Consider the following 19,713-nt stretch of genomic DNA (forward strand, 5'->3'; position numbering starts at 1 on the left):
TATGTTAGCCAATTTGACAAATTTTTTCATTTATTTTCTCTATCAATCTTTTGAGATGGTATTTTTTTATTGATATTATTTCCAAATTAGGATTGATGGATTAAAGCTTCAGGGACGTTAAAAAATGCTTAAGGGTAAAAATATGAAATACTATTTACGCAATGAAGAACTGGCAGGAAGATAAATGGGTTGATTTAGATAGGGGGAAGCGGGAAAAATAATTGGGAAATATGAATTAAAGGCTTGTAAATGGATGCCGCTCAGAAATTGAATAATTTCTTAAGAAAATGGGGGAAGATGCATTGGGTTTCTGACAGACCACAAGAGGCTTGCTCAGGGCAAGGAGGGCCCTGGAGCCCTGGTGAGTGTGTAAATTTGCACAACCAGGAGCCATGGTGAGAGCCCCCAGCGTGTGACTCTTCTGTTCTGAAAAGCTGAGGGATGAGGTCGGTACCTTACTCAAATCCACTAATGGTCAAGAAAAGAAGACTAAGGGCCAAAGGCTATAGGAAAGGGAGAACTAAAGTAAAAATAAATGTTTGAGGTAAGTGGTAAGGTGTTTAGGTGCCAGGCTTGGCAAACGTCCGTCATGCCATCCCTGGGCAGAAGGCTGGATGCCAGGCAAGAGGGTGAGGAGGAAAACGGTGTTTACATAGACAGAGCAGGGGAGCTGGGGAGCCGGGGAGCCGGGAAGGCGCCTTATCCAACAGCTCCTGGTTGAGCACTTCCCATATTCCTCACCTGCCCTGTGACACTCCCTCCCCTCCTGAGAGAAGTCCCAGATGAATCATGGTGAGCACTTAGCCAGGTGAGGAGCATCATGGACCAGGAAGCTCACGGTAACAGCGGGACTGTGGCAAGTCAGTTTGGGGAAACGCATGCCGATGGTGTTTGGGAAATAATTGCGTGATTCCGCATTCCCCTATACGGGGCAGGCTGGCCCTTATGGAAGGACTCGTCACCACACTGCTGCCCTCCCGACACCCAGCTGAAGACCAGCTGTAAGATCTTGGTGAGGGAAACTCTGAAAGACGCTGTTGGGCACTTGGCATAAGGATTTAAACTGGAGTGAGAAGGGACTGTTCCTTTACAGAATGATATTTCTGTCTTGTGCAAATAAAGACGAAGCATTTGTGAGTGACCGTCAGTCACAGCCTTATGGGAGACAATGTTGGTAGGAATTTGTTTGGGGATTGCTCAGAATTTTAGCAGGCTGGACCTTCATTCTCCAGAATCATTTAAATTCAGCCACATGTTATGGCTGCCTGAATGCAGGAGCTATTTTGTTTTTAGGAATGACCCAATTAAGAGTCACGCCAGGAAAATATATGAGGTCATGGGAAGAATTGCTAAATAGAAAAGAGGGAAACTTTAAGTCATGAAGATTTTGTGACAAACAAGGTCAATCTTTGGGGCCCAGAGAAATATTGGCTCAGCCCATTTGAAGAATGTTGGCTCATTAAACCAATGCACATTGTCCCAGTTTCCTTCAGATTCCCTGACGTGCAGGAAAGATGTCTTACCAGCAGCAGGAATAGCACAAGCCACCCTGCCAACCACCTCCTGTGTTCATCCCTAAATATCCTGAGCCATGTCCACCTCCAGTATGTCCAGAGCCATGCCCGCTGCCTAAGTGCCCTGAGCATGCGCACACCCACCGTGTCCTGAGCTCTGCCCATCCTCAAAGTGCCCAGCACCATGCCCACCTCCCTCATGCCCACCTGTGCAGTGCCCTCCTCAGCCTTTCAGCAGAAACGTCCTGTGCAGTAGAACTCACACTGCCAGCAGAAGCATCCACCGAGAGCAATGAGCAACTCCACCATTCATCGGGACCATTAATTGACAAGATCCAGTGGTTCTTACCAGTTCCAGAACTCCATCCACCTTCCCTTATGGTGAAGACTGCACCCTTCCCCTGCTTTCCACCTGAGATGAAGCCTGGCAGAGAAGAGGCTTAGTTCCAGAAGTTAGTTTCATGTTGCTGGAGATGAGAGGCAGGATAAATTGTACTTTTTTGCAATGCAGCATTGCCTGTTCCCTTTGCCTTCTGTTTGTGTTTTAAGCATTGATATCCATCCTGTAAGCAACTGTACTTCTTCTTCTGTGTCTTATATAGAGCATATGTTTCATGGTTGAGCACATATGACTTTTATTTTCAGTATGTGATCTTACTCCCTTCTCTCAAACTACATCAGATGAATTTTCCTTTCCTATATGGTTCTATTATTAGATTCAGGGCTTGCCACCACTGAATGCAATCTTGATTGAGAAATGACTTTTCTATTGGGTACCTCAAATAATTCTCTTTTACTGACTTTAACCTACTTCAACTCCTTTCTAGTGTGTGTAACTTTGAAAACATTACTTCAGCTCCCACAGTTTCAGTTTCCTTGTTTGTAAAAAGTAAGAAAGGATGATATCTTCAGCTCAATATACAAATAGTAAGTAGTTCATTCACTTACAAATACTTTGGATGGCCTGTTATAAGGCAGGTGGTATTTGATGTCCTGAGGATATGGATAATGTTGGCAAATATCTACCTTATGAGGCAGACAATGCATAAATCAACAAATGAAAAGTATATAAAATAAAACTAGCAAGTCATTCTTTTCATGAATGAAAACAAAGCAAAATAAGGGGGAATTTATGGAATGAAGACTAGAGGTTCTTGCAAAAACTGTCAGAGAGTGCTTAAGAGCCATTAGGAAAGGCTTTTACTGAAGAGAGGAGTAGAGTGTTCCAGGACAGGAAACAGCATGTGCAAAGGCACAGCCAGGGAAGGGCACACAGCCCCATGGGGCTCGGGAGAGGGGTCAACTGACAGTGGTAGGAATTGAGGTGGCAGAGGTCACAGAGTTGATATCAAATGGGAGTCATGGGCCATGGAAACTATTTTGGATTTTCCAATTTGGTGGTGATATTATTCCGTTGGTTAAAGAAGCAAAATGTTGCATCTACATACGTTTCAACTAATATAGTTGATTTTTCTGAAAATCTAGTAAAGTTATGATATTTGCAGTATTTGGACTAAAAAGTGTCTATGGCTATTCAAATGTATTTCCATATGGGTTTAACTAAGAGCAGGACAATTTAAAATGCATTCGGCAGGGAAGGTGGTGAAATAGAATCAGCCAGTTCACCCCTGTTTACAAGGAAGACCTAGAATACTGATTAAAAATGACTGGATGGCAGATCCAGGGCTCAAATGGACAGAGAGGCTCTTCGACAGTACATAGGGAGGACCTGGATGAAGAAGCGAGGAGTTGGCATGCACAGAACAGGGGCCATCCAGCTAGTGCAAGAGCCTGACGAGCTCCTTTCCAAATGGAAGCATGGAGGCCTGAGGAGTGCATGCACAGGGAGGTGGGGACAAGGAAATAAGCACAGCTGTGCTCCATGAATGTTTCACCCCCACTCATCCATGCCTGCAGCCAAACCCACTCATGTGCCCCAGGCACTCTAGTCCTGCCCTCCATGACCCACAACCTATGTCCCGCCCCAACCCCATACCTTGCCCCACACCCCCCTGTGTCCCATGCATGTGTGCACCCATGCCAAGCCCCCATTCCACCACCCACACACCCACAACCTGTCCCCCATGCACATGTTCATCTTTGCCTCTGTATCAGAAACTCCTCACAACTGCACCTCTCCCCCACTGCAACCTCTGCCTCCCTGACCCACACCCAGACACTTTGGAACAACTAATCAAAGAAGTTCATGCTACTCTACTAAATAATTCAGGGGCTTGGCTAATGACAAAAAGGAGATCAAGAAGATACTAGAAGAGCACAAAGAAGAATTTGAAAGAATAAATAGAAAAATAGCATATATCCAAGATGAAAGAAACTGTAGTCTAAATAAAAAATATTCTACAGACACACAACAGCAAGTTTGAAGAGACTGAAGAAAGAGTAAATGAACTGCAGGACATGGCAATTGATTTCAAATGCATGGAAGAACAAATGGCAAAAAATATGGAAAAATTTGAATTGGATCTCAGGGAAGTGATGGACAACACAAAGTGCACAAATATAAGGATAATTGGTGTCCCAGAAGGAGAAGAGAAGAGCAAAGGGCTAGGAAGATTAGTTGAAGAGATAATGGGGGAAAATTTCCCAACCCTTATAAAGGACATAAATATGCAAATCAAAGAAGTCCAATAAACCCCAAATAGGATAAATCCAAATAGGCCTTCGCCAGGACACATACTAATTAGTCTGTCAAGTGTTTGAGAGAAAAAGAAAATCCTGAAAATGGCAAGAGAAAAACAATCTACTACATATAAGGGAAACCATATAAGACTGAATTAGGACTACTTGACAGGCACCGTGGCGGTGAGAAGGCAGTGGTGTGATATATTTTAGATCCTGAAAAAGAAAGAGTTCCAGCCAAGAATTCTGTACTCAGCCACATTTGTCCTTCAAAAGTGAAGGAAAGATTAAAATTTTCACAGAAAGACAATGGCTGAGAAAATTTCTCAGGAAGAGACAGCCCTAGAAGAAATAATAAAGGGGGTCTGTTGGCTGAAAAAAATTAAAGGAGAAGAAGGTCTGGTGGAGGGCACAGAAGTGAAGAGTATCAATAGGGGTAACTTAAAGGACAAAAAAGAGAGAGGGAAAAGAATATATAGATCTGACAAAACCCAAACGATAAGATAGTAAATTCAAGAAATGCCTATACAGTAATAAACTTGAGTGTTAGTAGACTAAACTCACCAATTAAAAGATAGAGATTGGCAGAATAGATTAAGAAATATTATCTTCTTACAAGAAACTCATCTTGAACCCAAGGATGCAAGTAGATTGAAAGTGGAAGGATGGAAAAAGATGTTCAAGCTGTAACCAAAAGAAAGCAAGAGTAGCTATACTAATAACAGACAAAATTGACTTTAAATGTAAAGAAGTCATAAGAGACAAAGAAGGACACTACATATTAATAAAAATTCACCATGAAGAAATAACAATCATAAGTGTTTACTTCCCAATCAAGGAGCTCCAAGGTACATGAGGCAAACATTTGCAAAACTGAAAGAAGAAACATATGTTTCAACAATAATAATGGAAGTCTTCAATACACCACTGCCTTCTAGATAGAACAGCCAGACAAAGGATCAACAAGGAAATAGAGTACTTAAACAGTTTGATAAATGAATTGTACCTAAAAGACATATATATAGGTCATTATACCCTAAAACACCAGGAATTACTTTCTTCTCTAGTGCTCATGGAACATTCTCCAGGGTAGATCACATGTTGGGGCACAAAACAGGTGTTTATAAATTTAAAAAGCTTGAGATTATTCTAAGCATTTTCTCTGATCATAATGGAATAAAGTTGGAAATCAGTAACTGTCAAAGAACCACAGCATTCACAAACATATGGAGATTAAATAGCACACTCTTTAAAAGTGAGTCAAAGAAGAATTTGCTAGAGAAATTGGTAACTATCTAAATGAAAATCAGAAATGATATCTCAGAACTTAAGGGATGTAGCAAAGGTTGTGCTGAGAGGGAAATTTATTGTCCTAAATGCTTATATTATAAAAGAAGAAGGAGCAAAAATTGAGGACTTAACTGCTTACCTGAGGGAACTAGGGAAAGAACAACAAACTAAGGCCAAAGCAAATAGAAGAAAAGAAATAACAAAGATGAAAGCAGAATTAAATGAATTGGGGGACAAAAGAACAATAGAGAGGATCAATAAAACCAAGAGGTAGTTCTTTGAGAAAGTCAGTAAAATTGATGGGCCACTAGTTAGATTGACAAAAAAAGAGAGAGGACGTAAATAAATAAAATCAGAAATGAGAGGTGTGTCATTACCATGAACCCTGAAGAAATTTTAAACAACATAAAAGGATACTATGAATAACTATATGCAAACAAACTACACAGCTTCGATGAAATGGACAAATTCCTAGAAATACAGAACAAGCTACACTGACTCAAGAAGAAATGAAAAGCTCAACAAACCAATCACAAGTAAAAACATTCAAGCAGTCATCCAAAATCTTCCCAACAAAGAAAAGCCAGGGCCAGATGGCTTCACTAGAGAATTTTATTAAACATTACAAAAATTACTAACACCAATTCTGCTCAAACTCTTCCAAAAAATTGAGGAAAAAGGAACATTACTTAACTCATTTTATGAAGCTAACATCACTCTAATATCAAACCAAGGTAAAGACGCTGTAAGAAAGGAAAACTTCAAGCCAATCTCCCTAATAAATATAGATGAAAAATTCTCAACAATATACTGGTAACCCAAATCCAATGACACATTAAAAGAATTATACACCACAACCAAGTGGGGATTATCCCAGGCATGCAAGGGAGGTTCAACACAAGAAAATTAATCAATGTAATACAGCACATTAACAAATTGAAAGGGAAAAATCACATGATCATCTCAATTGATGCTGAGAAAGCATTCAACAATATTCAGCATCTTTTTCTGATAAAGCACTTCAAAAGGCAGGAATCAAAGGAAACTTCCTCAACATGATAAAAAGCAAATATGAAAGACCCATAGCCATCATTGTACCCAATGGTGAGAGACCTAAAGTCTCCCCCTAAAATCAGGAAGGAGACAAAGATGCCCTCTGTCACAACTATGATTCAATAGTGTACTAGAAGTTCCAGCTAGAGCAACCAGGCAGAAAAAAGAAATAAAAGGCATGCAAATCAGAAAGGAAGAAGTAGAAATTTCATTTTTTGCAGATGACATGATACTATACTTAGAAAATCCTGAGAAATCTATGACACAGCTTCTTGAGCTAATAAACAATTTCAACAAAGTGACAGGATATAAGATTAATGTGTAAAAATCAATAATGTTTCTGTACACAAGTCATGATACAACTGAGGAGACAATTAAGGAAAAATTCCATTCAAAATAGCTACTAGAAGAATCAGGTAGCTAGGAATAAACTTAGCTAGGGATGTAAAGGACTTATACACAGAGAACTACATAGCATTGCTAAAAGAAATCAAAGGAGATCTAAATAGGTGGAAAGACATTCCGTGCTCATGGATAGGAAAGTCAAATGTAGTTAAAATGTCAATTCTACCCAAATTGATCTACAAATTCAATGTAATACCAATCAAAATTCCAACAACCTATTTTGAAGACTTGGAAGTGCTGGTTATCAAATTCATTTGGAAGGGAGAGAAACCTTGAATAGCTAAAAATATCCTAGAAAAAGAAGAACACAGTGGAAGGATTGACATTTTTTATTTCAAAGCTTATTATAAAGCCACAGTGGTGAAAACAGCACGGTTCTGGCACAAAGATAAGTAATGACCAATGGAATCAAATCGAGAGACCACCAAATCTATGGTTGATTGATACCCCGAACTGTCACAAAATGTTATTTTCAATAAATGGGCAATAGAGACATGGATATTAATAGCCAGACAAATGAAAAAGGGCCCTTACCTTAATGGTGAGAGACTGAAAGTCTTTCCCATAAGATTGGGAATGAGACAAGGATGCTATACAAAAATTAACTCAAAGTGGATCAAAGACCTAAATATAAGAGCCAGTACCATAGAACTCCTAGAAAAAAATATAGGGCAACATCAAGATCTAGTAATATGAGGTAGCATCCTAAATTTTACACCCAAAGCACAAGCAGCAGAAGGAAGAATAGATCAGTGGAAACTCCACAAAATCAAATAAATGCTTTTGTGTCTCAAAAGACTGTGCCTCAAAAGCCTATAAAATGGCTGCAATTAAAGAAATAGGAAACTATAAGTGTTGAAGAGGATATGGAGAAACACAACCAAGTGTTTTCCTTTTATGGAAAAGTTAGGTCTTTTCCATAAAAAGATGGAAACTATCCAAGAGCCCATTAACAGAAGAGTGGACATACAAAATGTGGTATATACATATGATGGAATATTATGCAGCAGTAAGACAAGATGATATGCTGAAGCATATGGTAACATGGATGAACCTTGAGAACATAATGTTGAGTGACATAAGCCAGACAGAAAAGATAAATACTCTGTAATTTCACTCATGACTTTAGTAAAGGTAAACTCAGAAGCTTATAAAACAGAATATAAAGGACCTAGAGACAGAGGGAAGCTAGAGATGGGTGAATGGCTAGCTAATGAGGTTGAACTTAAATTTAAGGGAATGAGTAGAAGTAAAGGCAGTTCATTAGTAGGTCTACAAGGAATATTACCATACTGAAGGTGGATATGATTGAAAGGGTTGTGTAGAGTCATGTATCCCACTGATTAACACTACAAATACAAATACGTTCTTACATGAACTATTTCAAAGGTGTGAATTTTGTATGAAGAGTAATTAATAGAGGGGTCTGGAGGGAAATTACTATGCATGTTATAGGCTATGTTTAATGGGAAGACATCAACAGTGTCACAGCAATACCAGGGGCAAAGACTTGGGCATAAGGACAAGAGTTAAGAGGATGTTTGGTTTTTCTATTTAGTGAGGGTGTGTTTATCTGTTATTTTTCTCTTGGGAGCAATGAAAATTGTCTAAAATCGAGAGTGTTGATGATTGTATAACTAATTGAGGATAATGTGGGACATGGGCTGTTACCTTGGGTGTTCTACACGATGCCCAGTGGAGGGAGGTGGCCGAAGGCTACACTGACTGAGAATAAGAACGGTGAACTTGGGTGTGTGTAGATGATGAAATATTGTACTGCTACAGAAGGGAACAGATCCACAAGGCATGCAGCAATGTGAATGAATGTGGGGGATATTATATAATAGAAAAATAAGCCAGAAGCAAAAGAGCAGATATCGTATGGTCACATTTAAAAAATAGTTATAAGAAAATTGGGGCCTAGATTGTAAGCTCTTATAGCAGTAACACAGTCTGGGGCTGTAACTGTTATTTCTAGATTTTGAGAGGCTGTGTTTTACATGTGTGTGTGTGCGTGTGTGTTTTATACATATATATAACCTGGTATTTCTCTAGACTTTTGGTACCTGTACGACATCTAAGACTCATTGTAGGAGCTCTGCAGGTCTGAAAGTCAGCATTGCCATGTACAAAAACTCTTTAAAAAATTGAAAAGGAGATTAGGCTTCAATTAGAGATAAGAACCAAGCCAGTTCAGGACTAAGGCAAATCAGGATATGAAGAGTAGGGAAGACACTGTCCATATTTCTTTACCTACTCTATGAGATCTTCACCTACTCTATGAGATCAAAGGAAGAGAGGTTTATTTCGTCCCCAACCTAAATTTTCTGTAGCACATAATTTAACTCAACCTGTCTGGATAGACCATTTAAACAACACGAACACATGGAACGAGGAATGAGGACTGGTAATTCTGCATAGCTTAATGTAATACCTCAATACATCCCAGAGTATGTTAAGCAGATAATTTAAAAGTATTGTTGATGCCCCGTGAGGGATGGGAGAAAAAATATGGAACTATTACACCAGAGAAACCCCTGATACTGTATCAAACATTAGCAACTTCCAAGTCAATAAGCTACGCCCTGGATCTTGAGGCTTGGTCTTGTGAAGCTTATTTATGTAGTGGAAAAGTTAAGCCTATCTATAGTTAGGCCTAACAGTTACTTCCAGAAGACCTCTTTTGTTGCTCAGATGCGATCTCACTCTCTCTAAGCCTTGCTCTGCAAGTGAAATCATTGCCCTCCCCTCTCCATGGGACATAAACATCCAGGGGTGAAAGTCTCCCTGGCAACATGGGACATGAGTCTCAGGGTAAGCCTGGCCCTGGCAACAGGGGATTAACAATACCTTCCTGACAAAATGCATGAAAAGAATTGCAACAAAATAAGGTATTAGTGGCTGAAAGAGTTCAAATAGGGTCGAGAGGCATTCTAGAGGCTACTCTTACGGTTTGCCCCAGAGAAGCTGCGCAAGGCCCTCAGACATCAGCCACGTGCCTTCCCCACTGCCAGTGACATCCTGGACAGCGTTGCCTTTCTTCAGAGTCAACGTATCTTTCTTCGGATGCCTTAATTTGGACATTTTTAAGACCTTGGAACTGTAAATTTGTAACTTAATAAATCCTCTTTTTAAAGGCTGTTCCACTTCTGGTAAATTGCATTCCAGCAGCTTTAGGAAACTAAAACACATCCTCCAATAAAAAAAAGAATATACATCATCAAGAGTGCACATGGGGCATTCTGCAGGATAGGCCATGTGTTACATCACAAAGCAAGTCCCAATAAATTAAAAAATATGAAATCATACAATGTTTATTCTCAAACCACACATCATGAAGCTAGAAATCAGTAATAGGGGAGAAATATAAAATTCACAAATATGTGGAAATTTAAAAAAGCATACTCTTAACCAATCAAGTTGTTAAAGAGGAAATTGCAAACATAATTAGGAAATATCTTGAGGTGAATGAAAATGACAATTACAACATATCTGAACTTAAGTGATGCTGTGAATGCAGGGTAGAGAGGGACATTCATAGCTCTAAGTGCTTACATCAAAAAGAAGAAAGACTTCAAATCAGAGACCTAACCTCAAAACTGGAAGAACTAGAAAAAGAAATGCAAACTAAATCCAAAGCTAGCATGTGGAAAAAAAATAAAAATTAGAGTAAAGAAAAATGAAATAGAAAGCAAAAATACTAATATATATATAATCAATAAAACTAAAAATTCAATTTTTAAAAATGGAAAAATGAGCTGGATTGAGAAAGAAAAAAGAGAGAGCATACTAATAATGAAAATCAGAACTGTAAAGGAGGATATTACTACTGATTCTGCTGAGATAAAATGGAAAACTGTATGCCAAAAAATTAGATTAAATTAGATAACTTTTATTAAATGGACGAATTCTTAGGAACACACAACTACTTACACTGACTCAGGAAGAAGTAGATTTCAGCAAACAATTCCTAGTAATGAGTTTGAATCAGTATTCAAAAACTTCCCCAAAAAGAAAAGCCCAGGACCAGATGGCTTCACAGGAGTATTCTAACAAATATTCCAAGAAGAATTAATTCCAATTCGGCTCAAACTGTTTCAAAATTGAATAGGAGATACTTCCTAATTCATTCTATGAGGACAGTATCACTCTTATGCTATAGACAAGGATATTCCAATAAAAGAAAACTACAGACCAATATCTTTATAAGAATAGATGCAAAAATCCTGAGAAATAAAAACACTGCAAAAATCCTAAACAAAATACTAGCAAACCAAATGCAACAGATACTAAAAGTATCATACACTACGATCAAGTGAGATTTATCCCTGGCATTCAAGGTTAGTTCAACAAAAGAAAATTAATTAATGTATTACACCACATTAACACACTGAGGGAAAAAGCACACACGATCAACTCAGTTGATACAGAAAAGGCATTTGACAAAATCCAACACCGTTTCTTGATAAAAGCACTTACAATACTAGGAGTAGATGGAAACTTCCTCAGCATCATAAAGGGCATTTACAAAAACTTATAGCTAACATCCTACTTAATAAGAAAACTTTCCTACTGTAATCAGGGCAAGACAAGGCGGCACATTTTCACCACTGTTATTCAACATTGTACTGAATGTTCTAACCAGAGTAACTAGGCCACAAAAAGAAATTAGACACATCCAAATTGGAAAGGAAGAAATAAAACTTTCCTTATTTGCAGCTGACACAATTCTATGTGCAGAAAATCCTGAAAACCCTACAGAATGCACATAGAGGTAATAAATGCATTTAGCAAAGTGGCAGGGTACAATATTAACACCTCCAAATCAGAAGTGTTTATATACACAAGCAATGAACAATCGGAAGAAGAAATAAGGAAAAAGTAATTCACAACTGCAAGGAAAAATATCAAATAACCAAGAATAAATCTAACCAAGGATGTATATGACTAGACAGAGAAAATTACAAAATATTCTAAAAAAAATCAACCTAAATAAATGGAAGCATAGTCTATGCTCATGTATTGAATGGCTCATTATCATTAAGATGTCAATCCTACCCAAGAAATACATGGTTTCAATGCAACCCCGATCAAAATTCTAACAACCTTCTTTACAGAAATATAAAAGCAAATAATCAAATTTATATGGAAGAATTTATATGAGAAGAATGAAGTTGGAGGACTTACACTTCTCCATCTTAAAACTTATTACAAATCAAAACCGCATGATAATTGCACAAGGACAGGCATATGGACCAACGGGATCAAATTGAGAGGTCAGAATTCAACCCCTAAATTTATGGCCAACTTCATTTATTCATTTATTTAGTTTTTAATTAGTGAAGAAAAGTCATGTAAAAATTACAGTGTTCCCATACATCCCCTATCATTGACACATTGCATTAGTGTGTTAGATTTGTTAATATTGATGAAAGAATGTTATAATTGTGTTATTAACTATGTTCCATAGTTTACATGCATTTTCCCCAAATACCACACTATTATTAATACTTTGTATTAGTGTGTATATTTGTGATAATTTATGAAAGAACATATTTATAATGGCACTATTAACTAATGTCCATAATTTACAGTAGGGTTCACTGTGTTATACAGGTTTATGCTTTACCTTTTTATTATTTTGGTAGCTTACATATAGTCTAAATTTTCCTCTTTTAACTTTATTCGCATATATAATTCAGCGCTGTTCATTACATTCACAGTAATATGCTGCCATCACCACCATGCTTACCTAACTTATTTTTGACAAGGGGGCAAGGACAACTCAGTTTGGAAAAGAGTCACTTTGACAGATGGCACTGGGAAAACTGGATATCCATTTGCAAAAAAGAAAAAAAAAGAAGACCCCTACCTCACACCTTCTACAACAATCAACTCAAAATGGATCACAGATGTAATACATATGAGTGAGAATGAGCAAAAGTTTCTTCCCTAGAAGAAACTGTAGGGAAGCTTCTTTTTTATTCATTCAAAAAACATTTTTAATGACAAATCTTCACACACATACAGTCCATGCATAGTGTACAATCAATGGCTTACAATATCATCATATTAGTTGTGTATTCATTACCTCTAATTCGTCGTTTTTAGAACATTTGCGTCACTCCAGAAAAAGAAATAAAAAAACCTCATACATCCCATACCGTTTAACTCTCTCTCTCACTGACCACTAGTATTTCAATCTACCTAATTTGTTATAGTCCTTGTCTCCCTATTATTTATTTAATTTTTATCCATATATTTTTTTACTTATCTGTCCATACCCTGGATAAAGGGAGCATCAGACACAAGGTTTTCACAATCACACAGTCACATTGTAAAAGTTATTTCATTATACAATCATCTTCAAGAATCAAGGCTACTGGAACACAGCTCTATAATTTCAGGTACTTCCCTCCAGCCAATCGAATACACCATAAACTAAAAGGGATATCTATATATAATGCATAAGAATAACTTGCAGGATAACCCCTTGGCTCTTTTGGAAATCTCTCAGCCACTGAAACTTTATTTTGTCTCATTTCTTTTTTCCTTTTTTGGCCAAGAAGGCTTTCTCAATCTCATGATGCCAGGTCCCAGTGAATCCCTGGAGTTCTGTCCCATGTTTCCAGGGGGATTTGCACCCCTGGGAGTCATGCCCCATGTCAGGCGGAGGCCAGTGAGTTTACCTGCTGTGTTGATGAGAGAGAGAGAGAGAGAGAGAGAGAGAGAGAGAGAGAGAGAGAGAGAGAGAGAGGGAGAGAGAATGGCCACATCTGAGCAACAAAAGCGGTTCTCTGAGGTGACTCAGGCACAATTATAAGTAGCCTTAGCCTATCCTTTTCAGGAGTAAGTTTCAAAAATCTTATTTGCAGGAATAGGATCGAGGGCTCAGCCTATTGATTTGGTTGTCCCCACTGCTTGTGAGAATATCAGGAATTCTTCAAGTGGGGAAGTTGAATATTACCTCTTCCTATAGAGAAGCATCTTAAAGACTAGTGTTAGGCAACAGTTTTCTAGAATTTACAACCAAGCTCAGGTAATAAAAGAAAAAATTAGATAAATAGGACCTCATCAAAATTAAAATTATTGTGCCTTACAAGACTTTAACATGAAAGTAAAGTGACAACCTGCACAATGGGAGAAAACACTTGGACAGCACATATCCAGTAAAGATTTAATATCCTAAAAATATAAGGAAATCATACGACTTATCAGGAAAAAGGAAAAAAGAACAATTAAAACTGGGCAAAACACTTGAACACACATCTCTCCAGAGAGAACTATAAATGACCAGGAAGCACGTGAAAAGATGCTCAATGTTATTAGCCATCAGGGAAATGCAAATCAAAGCCACAATGAGACACAATTTCATACTCATTATAATGGGTGCTATTAAGAAATCAGAAAATTACAAGTTTGGAGAGGATGTGGAGAAACAGAACACTCACTCATTTCTGATGACAAAAATTTCAGGTTTATTGTAGAACCTCTAGCAACTTTCATGTAGCCAGTGCATGATGTGAAAAATTTTGATTTATAGAGATGTTGCACGTACTCAAGTTTTTTGAAAGGTAACACCATTTTAACTTTTGCTCTTGGAAAATACTCATTAACTAATTATTTTCTTAAGAAAAATGAGCCCTTTCTCAATCCCACTTTCAAGTATAAATATAGTGACTTGTTTATCAAAGGAATTTTGAAATCAAATATTAATTCCTGAAAAACGTTCACCAAAGGAGGTAAGGCAAGCAAGTCTAAAGTTGACAGACCTGTTCTAGGTCTCATGCCCTTGAATATTTCCTGTATCCAGAGTACGTGTCATTTCGAATTTCTAGAATGTTATTGTGAATTAGCACATTATAGCAAATTATGAGTACCTCATAATTTGGACAGATACCATTGTTCTTTCTGGAATCTCTTAAAAGGACCACTTTTTAAAATTCCAAACAAGATGATTAACTTTAAAATTCTGTTCCCAGGCAGGGAGTGCTATGGAGAGATGACGGTCCCGTGTGGTCTGGACCCCAGGAGAAAGGTCCCAGCAGAGTGCACCCAAAGTAGCCCTTTCACCTTTAACCCCTCAGGCTACCCCTGTCCTTAAGCATTGCCCCACATTCACACTCACAATAAGGTGCTTTAATCTGACTTAACGCTTAGCTAGGCCACCGTCCGGTTCAGAGCTGTTGTAAATGTGTGTCGAGTGGCTCTGGAGAAGGGGACGAGGTGTTAAGTCCCCTGTAGACAGTGGGGAAGGAGGGTGCTTGCTGGAAGGGAGGTGTCGACACGTAGGGTGTGATCACGTTGGCACCTGCGACGTTACAGTGGAAACTGCCAGGCCACACACTAAGTAGTGACAATCTTTACTGGTAACTGTAAGTATTTAGCATTACAGATTGGTGATTATGGGTAATTATTATTTTACCATGTCAACATTTCTTAAGAAGACGGTACATGATGCACATTAGGCTAGATAATTGCACATATTTTCTCATTTATTTTTCGTATCCTACTTTTGAGATATTATAATTAATGTTCTATTATTATTACTCCTAATTTAGGTCTGAGGAAATTGGGCTTCTGGGATGTTACAAAAACGTTTAAGATCACATAATACAAAATACACTTAAACACTGAAAATTGGTAAGAAGACAACTAGATTAAGTTATGTAGAGGAAACCAGGGCAAAATAATAGGGAAATGTGAAGGGAAACCTTATAAATGAAAGCAGCACAGATATTGAATCATTTGTGAAAAATGGGAGAAGATGCATTTCTAACAGACCACGAATGGCCTGCTCAGGGCAAGGCGGGCCCCAGAGACCTGGTCAGTGTGTAAATCTGCACAGTTAGGAGCCATAGGACAAGCCACCAGCATGTTCTTCTTCTAGTCTGGAAAGCTGAGGAGTGATGTTGTTCATTGTTTAAGTCCAGTAATGACCAAAGGCTCTAGGAAAGGGGAGGGGTATGTGCTGAATTCAAAATAAAAGTTTTGGGGAGGGAGTGAGGTGACCAGATGTCCCTGGGCACAAAGCTGGATGCCAGGCAGGAGGGCGAAGGGGGAAGCAAGGTGCTTATGCACAGAGTCTGAGAGCTGGGGAGCCGGGAAGGTGCCTTATCCAACAGCTCCTGGTTAAGCACTTCCCATATTCCTCACCTGCCCTGTGACATTCCCTCCCCTCCTGAGACAAGTCCCAGATGAATCACGGTGAGCACTTAGCCAGGTGAGGAGCATCATGGACGAGGAAGCTCACGGTAACGGCGGGACTGTGGCAAGTCAGTTTTGAATTTGCATGCAGTTGGTATTCTGTTTGGGAAATGGTGCATCATCGCACATCCCCGAAGTGGGGCAGGCTGGCCCGTATAAAAGGGCTCTTCTCCACACTGCCACCATCCTCTTGACACTTAGTCGGAGACCAGCTTTGAGACTCTGGTGAGTGAAACACTTCAAAAGTTTTCTGGGGCACTTGCGCAGTATAATGATTTACCCTGGAGGTCGAAAAAATCATTGCTGTAGACAACGATGCTTCTGCTTTGTGCAGATAAAGAAGTGTTTGCAAGAGGGGTAATTGCGATGATATGATATGTCAGGTGGTATTTGATGGGTGACCTTAGGTCCAATGGGAAATGATCTTAAAGGGATAGTAAATAGGAGGAGAATAAGAAATAAAAAACGATATCCTGTGTTATCAGGACATGATAACCCATGTTTCAGTTCATTTCGAAAGCTTGTGTCTCTAGGTGCTAGTCCTTGAGAACTAGGTCTGAACTTGCAATTCTTCTTGGAGAATCCATGACCAGATTAGCTAGACTATCAGTCACAGTCCATCAAAGAAAATGTTAATACTTTGTTTTGGGTTTGCTCTGAATTTTAATAGGTTGGGCCTTTGTTTCTCAGATAATGTTTAAATTCTTACAAAGTTTTTTGCTGCCTCAATACAGAAGGCATCTTGTTTTTAGAAAGGACAGAATGAGAGAGATCCCAGAAATAAGTAAGTTATGATTGGAAGACTTGCTGAAAGAGAATGGAATAAAAGTTAGTCCTAAAGATTTTGTTGAAGATCCAGGTGGATTCTCGGGGTCAGGAGGAATATTAGCCCGGCTGGATGATTTTGGTTCACCTCACCTGCAGGAGTGCCTCTCTTATGAACACTGCCTCCTGTGTTTCTTTCAGATTCCCAGGAAAGATGTCTTACCAGCAGCAGGAACAGTGCAAGCAGCCCTGCCAACCACCTCCTATATTCTTCCCTAAATGTCCTGAGCCCTGTCCACCTCCGAAGTGCCCTGAGCCGTGCCCACCTCCAGTATGTCCTGAGCCCTGTCCACCTCCGAAGTGCCCTGAGCCATGCCCACCTCCCTCATACCCACCTGTGCAGTGTCCTCCTCAGCCTTGCCAGCAGAAGTGCCCTCCTGTGCAAACATACCAACCCTGCCAGCAGCAGTGTCCACCCAAGAGCAAGTAGTGACACCAGAATTCACCAGGACCGTGAAACCAGATCCAGTGGTTCTCCCAGTTCCTGACTCCATCCTCCCTCGGCACGGTGATGGACTGCAACTTCCCAGCTTTCCACCTGAGACGACAGTGGACAGATAAGAGGCTCAGTTCCTAAAGTCGATTTCATGTTGTTGGAAGATGAGAGGCAGGATTGAGATCTACGTTCCTTCAGTGCAGCGTCACCTGTTCTAGCTTTGTTATTTCTGTCTGTGATCCAGACATTTATCTTATTCTGTGTGCAACTGTAACTGTTCTTCTACTTCTCCAATAAAGCCCATGTTTCATGGTTGAACCCATGTTACTTTTGTTTTCAGTCTTTGATTTTACCTCTTTCTGTCAACCATATCAGTTGAATGCTTCTTTCATTTCTTTCCATTGAATTATGTGGTTTAGCTTTATCAATACTGAATTCAGTTTTGCTTGAAATCTTTCAGATTATGTACACCAAATAAGTCTTTTTTACCCTCTTCAAGTCCATTTCTTTTTTGTGTGACCCTGATAATGTTATTTAAGGTCTCTGCTTCAGTTTCCTCATCAATAAAATGTGGAAATATCTTCAGCTCATATTACTCAGGGAAATTGAAGTTGCATAATTTAATCACCCATTTTACCCTTTGCCTATACATGCCAGGCATGTTGTACATCCTGGAGATATGGATAATGGTGACCAAACAAACTTCTTGTCTCATATATATATGTTACAGAGGGATAAATAGATAGCACACACATATGCACACGGAGAGAGATGAAATGAGAGTAATGTATGTATCAGGTGTACTTGAGATAAACTTGTTTAGAAGTTCTCTTCTGCAGTGACTTTTTGGGGAGATACTTAAATGAATAGGACAGTGAGTGATGGGCATATCTGGGGTCACTTTTTACCATGAGATGAAATCGGGTTCCTAGGCAGAAAAATGTAACAGTAATGAAAACAGAAATTAAGGAGAGACTATCAGCAAGTAAGATTAGAAAATTTGGGTCTCTAGGACATAATAATGATTTTTATATTCATTCAAAGTTTGACAACCATATTAAGATGATGGTGAAAAGCCTAAATTTTATCTGCATAATCATCTACAAAAGAAATTGTATAATTATATATAGCATTATATGATTATATATAGCAGTGTTTTGAGTAAAATTACAAGTGGTTGTTCAATGATATTTCCACAGAGAATTAAAATGACTGAGGGATAAACTGAAAGCCTATTTTGAGTAAGTAATCCAATTGAAAGTTAGTACTATTTGTTTGCCATCTTAAAAGGAAATCTAATCTATTAAATTTCATTGAATTATAGCTTTTAAAATTGTGAAGGGAGTTCTGATCTTGCTGTAGGCAAAACTCTAACAGAATATTGGGAGGTGGGTGTTTCAAAAAGCTACACAGAATAACTTCAACTAATTTTCATTAATGGTAAGTTTCTGAAAAGGTCTTTGGTCTAATATTGTCTTGTATTTAAGAAAAATCTCACTTTCGTGAGGCATAAACAACACACACAGAAAGTTCATAAGCGTTTGCGAGTGAATAATTGTAAACTGGTCACTCATATAACCAACTCCAGGGTCAACAGAAAAACCATCATCAATGCTTCAAAAGACCCAATGATGCTTTATCCACTACAGCTCGTGCCTCACCCCTGGAGGCAACCCTCACCCTGACTTCAATGTAATCGTTTCCTTGCTGTATAGGTAGCTCTAAAAATCATAAAATTTATAAGATTGAGCTTCATATAAATGGGACCATGCTGTATGCCACTTCTTTTCTGCCTTCTTTCAATCAATATGATGCAGGTTTATTTTATTCACTATTATATTTTGGTATATCATTGCATGATTATGCAACACTTTATTTCCACTTTATCCTACACTTGATGGACATTTGAATTGTTTCCTGTTTTCCGTCGTGGTATTTTCTTTAGGCCCGCCTGTGCACATGCACACACATTTGTCTAGGCTATCCTCCCACGAGTCGACTGAGTGATGGCTCCACAGGGTGTGTACCTCTGCAACTTTGTAGGGTTATGTAAATTGTTTTTCAAAATACTTGTTTCAATTTAAACTCCTACCAGCTGTGTACTGTTTGCTCGACCTCTTTAAATTAGTTGATCATTGTCACACTTTAAAATTTGTGCCCATAGGGTGTGTGCGTGTGTGCAATTCTCTTTCATTGTGGTTTGAATATGCCTTTCATTTAGTATTAATGGGGATTAGAATTTTTTGATTCTACTGGTCATTTGGAAGTGACTATTAAAGACTTTTGCCTATTTTCTATTTCTTTTACATTTCTGATTGATTTTATGAGTTCTTCACATATTTT

The 19,713-nt window shown here is 38.6% G+C and overlaps 1 long non-coding RNA gene across 1 annotated transcript; it reads left to right on the forward strand.

The window, feature by feature from the left end:
• Positions 1-16,211: 16,211 nt before the first annotated feature.
• LOC143678690 (uncharacterized) lies at positions 16,212-17,763 on the forward strand. The gene is made up of 2 exons (XR_013173404.1): positions 16,212-16,334; positions 17,076-17,763. It is a non-coding gene; the product is annotated as an uncharacterized LOC143678690 (long non-coding RNA).
• Positions 17,764-19,713: the final 1,950 nt, after the last annotated feature.

Source organism: Tamandua tetradactyla, chromosome 4, assembly GCF_023851605.1.
Source record: "Tamandua tetradactyla isolate mTamTet1 chromosome 4, mTamTet1.pri, whole genome shotgun sequence".
Taxonomy (NCBI): domain Eukaryota; kingdom Metazoa; phylum Chordata; class Mammalia; order Pilosa; family Myrmecophagidae; genus Tamandua; species Tamandua tetradactyla.